Genomic DNA, 10,880 nt, shown 5'->3' with positions numbered 1-10,880 from the left:
TGTTCAAAGACACGTGGTGAACTAAGAATAGGAAAGCTGAGATACAGACTGTTGTTATATCAGCCTTTTTATGGGCTTCATTTCGCTTGATTCTGTTTTGTAAACTGTAATGACTTGACTTCATAGGTCTAATCCACTAACATAGGGCTCCTCTCAATCTAGGCCTGAATGAATATGCAAAATGTGTCCTTCCTGAGTTGAAAGTCAAGGGGAGTCTGGGATGGTGGCAATAGAGAATCTTCACAATCCTCCGAGTCCAAAACTTAGTTCCTTCTGCCCCTCCCCCTCAACACGGTTGCTCTCTGAAGCTACAGATACCTTAAGTGGAGGTGACTGATGTGGTGCCAGTACACTTTATAACTTGTGTAGCAATAGGCATGAAATAAAGGACAGGTTTCTAATTTGCATTGCTATAGGATACACTCACATCCTGCCAAAGGTGGGATTTGTTGTTTTTAGCTTTGGTTTTTGTTTTTTTTTTTAATGTTGAAAAGACTTATCTGAAGCTTAAAGACTTCAACTTCCCTTTTCAGGACAAGGCTCCTTTCCTTCAGGAAATGCGTGTTTGTGCTGGGATACGAATGGGATCTAAAACGCTGACGGAAGTAGATTTGATTCACTGAGTACATGCTTGGCGACCGGGAGCAGACTGTCTGAGATTAAAACAAGAATAATTACCAGGTTTGTCAGTGTACCACTTCAGATTACAAAACTGCGCAAGGTTACAGGGTTATTGTGCCTGGACATTTGGTTATTCCCTTTTTGAAAACAAAGCCTAATTATGGACATGATGACATAAAAACCAACACAGCCCATCCCCTTCCCACTTTCCATTCTACTGAGGATGACCCAAGGGCAGAGTTGGACTTCCCAAGTGATCTGGAAGACAATTGAGTAGTAGTAAGGAAAAACAGCTTTGACTGTAAACGCTAACCTCGTGCATTAAATATAAACTGAAAAACACAGAAAATCTGACAATGTATGTCACTTGCTGTCTGTAGAAAACTAATATCTTGCCAGCCACTGAGCTCCTACAAATAGTAATGGTATACATGCCCTGTAAGCTGTGTTTAGGGCAGTAGTAACTGGTCAGGTTCTTACCTAATCACTCACTCCTGCCATTCAGACTCCCCGGTGGGATTTAAGGGTGGCTTTTGTGTTCACAGCACTTTGAGCCAACAGGTGTGAAGCATCAGGTCTCATTAGCCCTGAAATCCAGTGGTGTTTAGCAGTCAGTGTAGTTGTGGATCAAATACATAGAAATTATTTCTTCTTTCTGCCAAATAAAACCACTTATTAATGGGATCACAGAAATTGAGCCCCAGCGGTCAGTACGATGAAACATCTCCAATTGGACTATAAGTTCCGTGAAACAAATACAAGGTTTTAAGAAGCTTTAAGTTTTAAGAATCTTTAAGTAAGAACATTTAACTAAGCTTCATATGTTTTTTTTAAATATTTTATGTATTTATTTTTAGAGAGGGCATGGGAAAGAGAAAGAGAGGCAGAGAATCATCAATGTGTGGTTGCCTCTCACATGCCCCCTGCTAAGGACCTGGCCCACAACCCAGGCATGTGCCCTGACTGGGAATTGAACTGGCAACCCTTTGGTTCACAGGCCTATGCTCAATTCACTGAGCTACACCAGCCAGAGTGATATGTTTTAAACACATTCCATACTTCCTTGGCTTGGATTCTGATGTCAGATAGGCTTGAGTTTGGATCAATTACTAGCTGATTCTTGTACCTTTTTGTATCTCTCACTGCGAACATTAGGTAAAGGCTATATGAGATACCCTGGCAGTCAGTAAATTTCCTATTCAGGTTAGACATGCTGAAGCATCATGAAAATTCCATTTTCATTCAAATAATTACATTCAAAATAAAAACAATCAAAAGATTATGGAACTTTTTATCACTGGTAAATTAAGGTCAAACAGCCAGAACTTCACTTGATTTACACCCAAATATGTCTTAATTCATACTTTCTTAGCTGAATGTCAATTATGTTGCCAACATTGAAGCCAGTAAAAATCCAGAGAGTGAATAGTAGGAAGTAAACTCATGATTTTGAGACACTATTGAATCTAATGTTGTATAGTGCCATTTTAAATGTCAGGGTTGAACTTGATATAACTTGGTTCTGTTTATTTTCTTTGAAAGTGTAGGGAAATGGGAAAGAGCTGTTGTGGTATTTATTATTCACATGGGTTTAAATCAGTTGCAATGGGTGTTTCCTAAGCTCAATCTCAGCCCCACTGCCCTAGGACGGTGACCAAGATGCTGTGAGGTATGTGTGTGTGTGTGTGTGTGTGAGAGACAATGTGTAGACCTGGATCCAGCCACACAATAACTGCAGTCCCCTCTCTCTCTCTTCTACTTCGTTTTCTGGCTCTGCCGCTGCTTAGCAAGTCAGTTTACATCTGTGCCTCAGTTTCCTCATCTAAAACAGAAAGCTAGATCACACATTCTTGAAGGCTCTGAAAGTTCTACAATTCTGGACTTTTAAAGTGTAATTTTTTAAAAAAAGATTTTATTTATTTATGTATTTATTTATTTTTAGAGACATGAGAAGGGAGGAAGAAAGGGAGAGAAACATCTATCTGTTGCCTCATGACCTTTCGCTTTGTGTTACGACGTGCAACCAACTGAGCCACACCAGTCAGGGCATAAGTACTTTTTAAAAAATTGCTCCTACTGGAAAAAACATTATTGGTACCATGCTTAGAAGTATGATTGATATGTAAATAAAAATGTCTACAGACCATGAACTGTGTCTGTTTTTTATCCTAAAAATAATGTGTCTGAGAACAAGTTAATTGGAAAATCCGGAAATCATCAACTAGTTTTTGCATCCACCTTAAAAGAGCAATGAGACTCCATGTATTGCAGTCTTGAAATGGGTCCATGGAAGGATGTAAATATTTGCTGGAATGTGAGTGGAGCAGACAGAATATCTGCTTTGTCTGCTGTGGGTGGTAACACATCCATGGATCGTTGCACTAAGCATTTAGTAATTCCATCTGTTGAAAATGTATATTCAGAGGTGCTTTGAAAGTACTAGAAGTTACCTAGAAGTTGGCAGGGAAGTAATCCTGAAGAAATTCCAAACTCTGCAGCCAGTCATGAAATCCAATATAGATCAATATGTAATTATAAATTCCCATCTTTGGCCACAGCTCCTTAAATACATTTACTTAGGCATGGTATAGACTTTAACACCAGAATATGGGACTGTAGGGCCCTCTGCTAGTCCCAGGTTCAGTCTTTGAGGAGACTGTCTGTCAGGCCTGAAAAGCCCACTCCTCATTGCACCAGCAATGGCAGAGCTTTGTCCCGCCCCCCAGTCTCCACTGACAGCTGCGTGTTCCCTTCCCGTCTCCCAAGTCTTTTTAAGTAGATTACATCTCATTTCAAAATGAATAACTGAGTTATAAGCACTTTCTCTTTCTCTTTCCTTCCTGCCACTTTTTCACACCAGAAATTCACTTGGTCAGTCCCACCATGGTGGGTCCCTTCAGAGAAGCACCATTGCAGAGTGTTCTTAGCTCTCAACAGTGTGTTTATTTTTCTTAACCGTGCTTCTTTCTTTAAAATCTCAATTCATTGGTTTCCCTTGTCTCTGTGTCTTCCAGTCCTCTCCCTACACTCTCACATTTCGCCCGTTTATCACCGGGCCCTGCACATATGTTTCAACATAGGGATGGCATATTGAGAATTGTAACTGCTCAGAAGGAGAAAGGACGATATTTTGCAGGAGCTGTTAAAGACAGTGACGGATCATTACCTCTCTAGTTACCTCTTTTGAAGAAATTCTTTATATCACTCTCTCTCTGTGAAATTAAAGTAGGAGTTTAAAAGATTGCCTAATCAAAGTGAGCAGTTTTCAACAAAAGAAATCAGGGTTTTATTTTCCTGGAGACAGAGACGTTCTCTGTGAGTTTAGAGATCCCGTCTCCTTCACTTTGCAGCTGCTGTTTCTCCTTGCCTTACAGCATAGCTGCTTACGTGTATTTGCCAAGTTAACCATCACATAAATGGTGTTGTGGACTGAATTGTGTCCCCCTAAAATAACATACATTCAAGCCCTAATCCCCAGTTCCTCAATATAGTTGGAGATGCCTTTAACTCAACAAGGTGATTAAGTTCCAATGAGGCCATTACAGTGGGCCCTATTCCAGTCTGACTGGTGTCCTTATGAGAAGAGGAAATTTGAACACACAGAGCGGCCAGGGTGGTGTGTGCACAGAGGATGATCAGGGAAAGAGACAGAGCAGCAAGAGGGCTGCCATCTGAAAGCCAGGGAGAGAGGCCTCGGGGGAAACCAGCTCTGCTGTCACCTTGATCTTGGACTTCAGCCTGCAGAACTGTGAGAAAGTAAATGTCTGTTATTTTGCCAACCAGCCTCTGGCACTTTGTTATGGCAGCCCTGGAAACTAATACAAAAGTTCATGGCAACAGACTGAGAGGTAGCTGAGGGGAGGGGAGTTGGGAGACTGGTTCAGGAAGGATAAGGGATTGTGAAATACAAATTGCCAGTTACCAAATAGTCACGAGGACATCAAGCACGGCATAGGGTCTCTAGTCAATGATATTCTAATGACTATGTGCCAGGTGGGTACTGGAAATAGCAGGGGGAACACTTTGTAAAGTGGATGATTGTCTAACCCCCATGCTGTACACCTGGAACTAATACAAAATAACATTGAATGTAAACTGACATTGAAAATAAAATTTTTGAAAATGTTCATAGCAGTACCATGTCTGTGCTATGAGATCACTGCAGGGTCAAACAGGAAAATTAAGAGGAGAGAGTCAGAAGACAGGGAACAACAACTCCCAAGCAGGAAATGAACTCACTTGAGTGATGATCTGGGACATGTGTGATCTGTAACATGTTTAAAACATTCTTTTTCTCTCCAAGCCCAGTTTGGGGGTGGTTTGGCCTCTGTCGACGTCAGGAGAGAAATGCCACCAGCGGCTCAGAACTACAGCAGTGTAAGCAAACCCTGTAGCATCCAGAGACAGCTCTTTCCATGCCGATGCTCTGACGGTCTGATGCATGGCGTGGCCCTGACTGTAACCAGCTAAGTTCTGGGTGAATGAGGGTGAGACTGAGCTTTGCCTCAGTTAACAACAACCAGGCTTAAGTGAGTCAGGGGTGCTGCTTAATGGCACAGGGGCACTGTCACTGTTCAGCTGGATTTTGCGTTCAGCTCTACAGAGTTAGCTTCAAAGAAGTCTTTAGAGGCACTTGCACAGTAACTGAGTCCCTGCATTTACTTGCAGGCCTCCATCTCAGTTCTAAAGTTTTGACCTTCCAAAAACTGCAGTGATTTCTGACTTGATTCACTACATTAAAGAAGGAGGGGGGATGTTTTATGTACCCTTTTGCGTAGGCATCTTTAAAGTACATCCTTAAAAACCATCATTTCTGTTCCTTTTTCTTTCCATTGGGTAGGAACAATGTATTAACAATGTATAATTCATGTACTGCATAATCCATATGGAATTCTCAATGAATCACCAATAACAGGAAATAAGACATAATTTCCAATAATGAATTGCACCTGAATTCTTTTCTTTTGGTGTGAGATAGGGTGTGAGAATCCACTGCAGCTTTACTTTTTCTAGGTGAATGCCCAGTATTTTCCTTCCCACTTGATTCACAGCGCTGCCTCTGTCGTAGATTACGCTCGAGAGTATGCGTGGCTCTTCTTCTGAGCCCACTCTTCATTGGTCTATGAGCTTATCCTCAGTCATGTTAACTGAAGTACTGTTGCTATAAAATGTCTTGATATTTAGTAAGGAGAAATCACCTTGTCTGCCCCCACTCATCACACTTTTTTCATCAGAGTTATATGTTTTCTTCCACTGAATTTTAAAATAAGCTTGTCAAGTTTAGGAAAAACCCTTTTAAATTGGGTTCTCTTATTTGTCAGCTGATTTAGGGAAAATTGACAAGTGGTTGACATTGCATCTTTCACTCCAGGAATATGGAAGTATGGAATACGTCGATATCAGTTTTAGGCTTTCTTTTGTAGAACAATGAATTTTTTTTTAAATGTTAGTATACACTATATCAAATACACCAACATATAAGGCAGGATTTCCACTGCAAGAACTATGCCAGGCAGTGATGGATTTTTAAAATAAGCAAGTTAGTTCTCTATTTCAAAAAGATTATACTCTAGTAGAGAGGGGTGTGGTAGATATATACACTATTTAACATAAATTAGATTATTATAACACTATGCTAAAATTATACATAATATGCTAGTAGGGAAGGAAGATTAACTTTGACCTGAGAGATCCCCTAGGGGAAAGAGCTGTGCGAGTATCAGTGTGTGTATATGACGTTTGTCTCGTATTCCTGCGATGAGATGTGCAGAATGCTTGTCAGCTTCTGTGTTGTCGTATGTTGGCAACTACATAAAGGTGACCTTCGTTGTTTATGTTGACATCTGGTCAACATAACAAAAATTGAGATACTTCGAATTTTTTGTTTGAAGCCTTGAAAATATTACTTAATTAAGATTAAAGAAAAGTTAGTTTCCTGCATATGAGTATGCACGTTGCAGGTGCTCACTGGCCGCTTGCAGCTCGGGTCCACTCCACCGGCCAGGGCGGCTTTAGACAATCAGTTGCGATATCAAAATAAGGAAAACATTTAAAGTGCAGTCATTTAAATAGGTATCTCTGGGCTTGGGTTTTAATGAATAATATATATCCTAATTGTTCATGTATATTCTAATGGAATATCTAAAATATCTGATATTTTTGGTTGAGGCAAATGCAGTTCTGTTTGTAAAAGATGGAAATAAGTAAGAAGGCCAATACCTCCCCTTAGCAGTGGGTTCTGTCTCATATCTGTCTCAGTTCACTGAGATTCAGTGAACTGAATCTCAGTTCACTCAGCAGAGTGTTGTCTAGAGAACAGTTTTGAAAGTATGAGTGTCAGAAGACTATAGTGAAATACATGGATTTTCTTCTTTGGGGGGAACAGAAATTGTAGCTTGAGCTTTACTAGCAGGTTGGGCTCTTTTCAGGTCTTTTATTTGTTTTTGTCCTCTAATAACCCACAAGAGTCCCTTTTTGCAGTTGAAAGGAATATTGTTGTTTTTAACTCCAATTGCCCAAGTCCTGCTATTATTATTAAAACCCTATATGTTGTATGTCTAGTGACTTCTGATCATTTCTGTGGGTGTGTGTGTTACATGCATGCTCATATATGTGAGTTGGTGTGCCTGCCTGCCGGGTAATCTGTATACGCTGGTGACATTACATTAGATACTGTAAATCTTGTGCCTGGTATAGCGGTTTTCTTCTTTTGTGAAAGATGTTCCTTCAGTGGAATGTCAGAAATGTTACCTAGGAGTACATCAGCCACAGTTGATCTGGGAAGAAGCAGTGAGAAATAATAGAATTATAGAATGCCTTTCAGCACTGTCAGTTAGGAAAATGGGTGCTTCTGAATACTTGTAGAAAATTTAACCTTCACTTCCAAAGAATTGATCTCATTTTGTGAAACTTAAAGTGCAAAACTGAAAATCTGAAAGTACCTGCAAATTATTTAAAAACAAAAGGATTTGCTCTGACGGGCGTAGCTCAGTAGGCTGAGTGTTGTTCTGAAAACCAAAAGGTCGCTGGTTCGATTCTTGGTCAGGGTACAGCCTAGGTTGTGGGACCAGGTCCCTGGTTGGGGGCATGGGAGAGGCAACCCAGTTGATGTTTCTCTCTCATATTAATGTTTCTCTTCCTTTCTTTCTCCCTCCCCTCTGCTCTCTCTAAAAATAAATGAATAAAAATTTAAAAAGATAAAAACAAAAGGATTTTCCAGGAGCCTTCAGACAGAGGTTAAAGTCATAATGGTGTGACTTTGAGTTTCAAAAGCCCTGCTTTCCCCCCCCCCCCCAGGGAAAGAACAGGAAACAGAGATTTATTAGGAATGCTGGACATTCATTAAACTGTTCGGGAGAAGCAGGGAAAGTCAGGTTCGGCAGGGGTGGGGGCAAGTCAAGTTGATATGAGTTAAATATTATGTGAGGGGACATGCAGCAGTGGAGTTTCCAGATGCAATGAGTTTCTTTCCCATTTATATGTTTAGTGGTGCTACCATAGGCCTTTGGTAGGTTAAAAGGCAGTTACTGCTTAAGGGGTGCAATTATCCCCATGCTACAGTTGCAGAAACTGAGGCCAATAAATTGTCCAGGGATATACACCTAGTAAATGAGTTTTTGAGTATAAGATAAGCCTGGAATTAGACTCCACTGTTGCCATTTATTAGTTGGGTACCCTTGGTCAAATCACTTAATCTCTTTAGAGATCATATTATTGCTGCATAAAATGGGAAAATAATGGCACTTACCATTGTAGAGAAGGGGATAGGAAGAGGTTTGACATAACTCAGAGTTGATGTATTTCAAGTTCTGGTGCAGAAGAGGTGGGCTTAAATAAGTAATAACTACTGTCATTTGCAGACTCTGTACAGAATACTATAGAGATGCTGTAGGAAGACACAAAAGAAGAGGAGAAAGATTTTCTTTTTCTTACTCTTCTGGAGCAAAATACTTCAGGATTTCTTTGACCATTTTTCCCTGAACAGCTGAGGGGTGGGGTGGGACAGGAAGTGTCACCATCTGTGATACTTCATACCAGGATTTTGTCAGGGTCTGTGTCAGTCAGCATGAGGGCTGGCGTCACACACCAGAAAAATCTTACTTTGTAAAGCGAATTAAGATAATAGGAAACAAGCTCTGGTTAGCATTTTTGTGGAGAACATTTATTTTTTGTTTGTCTTTCCTTTTATAACCTCCAAGGAATATTTGTTGTTTTTAACTCCAAATAACCAAGTCCTGATAATATTCTGAAAAACCTACATGTTGCATGCCCGGTGACTTCTTATAATTTCTGTAGGTGTGTGACTGCCTGCTGGGTTTCCAGCAACAGATGACTGATGGTAATTGGGAAATAACTATGCTGAGATTTATGTAGCCATTCTGTTGTTGATGACAATTGGGTTGTTTCCAGAAAGGGACTGTTACTGCTATGAATATCCTTGTATGGGTGTCCGGATTGATTGGTGCCCTCCAGGTGTACACTGATGGGTGGAGAGGCAGGGTCATCCGGTCCGAGTAGCTTCAGCTTTATGAGATAGCGCCAACTCCTGCTTCCGAGGGATTGCACCTGTTTACGTTGCCTCCCCCGACAGGTGAGAGTTCCTCCTGCTGCAGATCATTGCCAGCACTAAGTATTGTCATGCTATTTAATTTTTCTCAATCTGGTACAGTTGTCCTGATTTCTTCTTTGTATAGTATCATTGCATAAACATTTCCCCATATGATTACAAATTCTTCCTAAGTATAATTTGCAATAGGTATCCTCTAATTTTTGTATGACTGTTTCCTAATTTATATAATTTGTCCTTTATTTTTCATAAACAGTCCTTTAGATTCTTTCAAACTTTTCAGAATGAGAAAAAAACTGTAATGCACAATCTTTGTCTGTAAAACCTCTTCTGTATTGTATTGTTTCTTTAGGATGGATTCCTAAAAGTGGAATAATTTGGTCAAAGTATACAAACAAAAAGAAACTCTGCTATGTGTGGGAGCAGGTGTCTCGGGAACTAAGAGAACTGAAGATTTGTGTTAAGGGGAAGTTTGCCTTTCTCAGTAGCTGGGGCCCGGAGCTTAGCCAGAGGCTTCCACTTTCTTCCTTGTTCTGTTACCAGAGTTGGAGGGGAGGAGGCTCAGTGCTGGAGTGCACCCTCTTCCTTAGCAGAACATGTTCCAGGATAACCGCAGTCTTCGAAGTCTTCCTGGTAAGAAGTCACCACATGAAGACAGATTTTAGGTCTTATTTTGTTTTCTGCAGACATTTACTGAGCTCTTATTGGAAGTGCTTTACATATATTACCTCCTTTATTCTCAACAGTAACATAAGGTGTATCCTATTACCATCCTCAGTTTATAAATGAGAGAGCCCAGGCTTTATAGCTAGTAGGTAGCAGCGCCATGATCTGAATGCAGGCAGTCTGTCTCCAGTGCACCATCCTGCCTCCCTGCAACTGTACATGATTGTTTACACTCCAGTGTTTATGCAGGGATGTAAGCAACAGATACTGTCAGAAGTCAGAAGGCAGCAATGTGTGCAGGCTGAAGAGGATGAGGAAGGCTTTGGCATGCAGCATGTCCTCTTTTAAAAGCACTTGTGACTGGACTGGTTTGAGACTTCACATCAGATTTCTCTGGTAGTTTTATATTCCACCAGCCATTCTTATCTTACAAAGTGAATTGATAAAATGCAAAGTGAATTCACAGACAATGTGATCCTGAATTGTAGCTAGGTCATCCTTCAGATTTAATATGTGCCTAATGAAAAAGAATTTACCTGGGCTGGCCATGCATAGAATGGAGACAGCTAGAGATCTCCAGTGAACTGCTTCAAGTGAACTGGGAAAACTCAGTGTTAAAACTCCAGTTAAGACTTAACCAAACAGAACGCTGTGCCTCATGCAAAGAAAGGTATTTTCATTGACTTTTGTTTTCTGTCATTGTGGGCTTCTGGGAAACAGCAGTAACAAACAGTCAATAGTCATACACAGTAGTCAGTGGTGAAACCCTTTCCTAGAAAATGGTAGGCTCTAGAGGTTAGAAATAACAAAGCACTTAGAATTTATGTGTACCTAATATAAAATAAAGACTTGAGCCCTGGCTAGTATAGCTCAGTAGATTGAGTGTGGGCTGCGAACCAAAGGGTCGCCAGTTCAATTCCCAGTCAGGGCACATGCCTGGGTCGCAGGGCAGGTCCCCAGTATGGGGTGCGCAAAAGCCAACCGCACAGTGATGTTTCTCTCCTTTCTCCTTCTCTTCCCCTCTCTC

At 40.7% G+C, this 10,880-nt stretch overlaps 1 protein-coding gene across 1 annotated transcript in view; it reads left to right on the top strand.

Annotated features, from left to right (window-relative positions):
• The first annotated feature begins 557 nt into the window (after nucleotides 1-557).
• TMCC3 (transmembrane and coiled-coil domain family 3) overlaps nucleotides 558-10,880 on the top strand; it is a 94,695-nt gene continuing 84,372 nt past the window's right edge. Inside the window, exon 1 of the mRNA XM_045830466.1 lies at nucleotides 558-681. The gene's annotated coding sequence lies outside the window, so the exon portion shown is untranslated. The remainder of the gene's footprint in view (nucleotides 682-10,880) is intronic.

Source organism: Phyllostomus hastatus, unplaced genomic scaffold, assembly GCF_019186645.2.
Source record: "Phyllostomus hastatus isolate PE091 unplaced genomic scaffold, TTU_PhHast_1.1 phas_contig_152, whole genome shotgun sequence".
In the NCBI taxonomy this organism is placed as follows: domain Eukaryota; kingdom Metazoa; phylum Chordata; class Mammalia; order Chiroptera; family Phyllostomidae; genus Phyllostomus; species Phyllostomus hastatus.
Note: the sequence above shows the minus strand (reverse complement) of the source record. Positions and strands in the feature narration are given on the sequence as shown.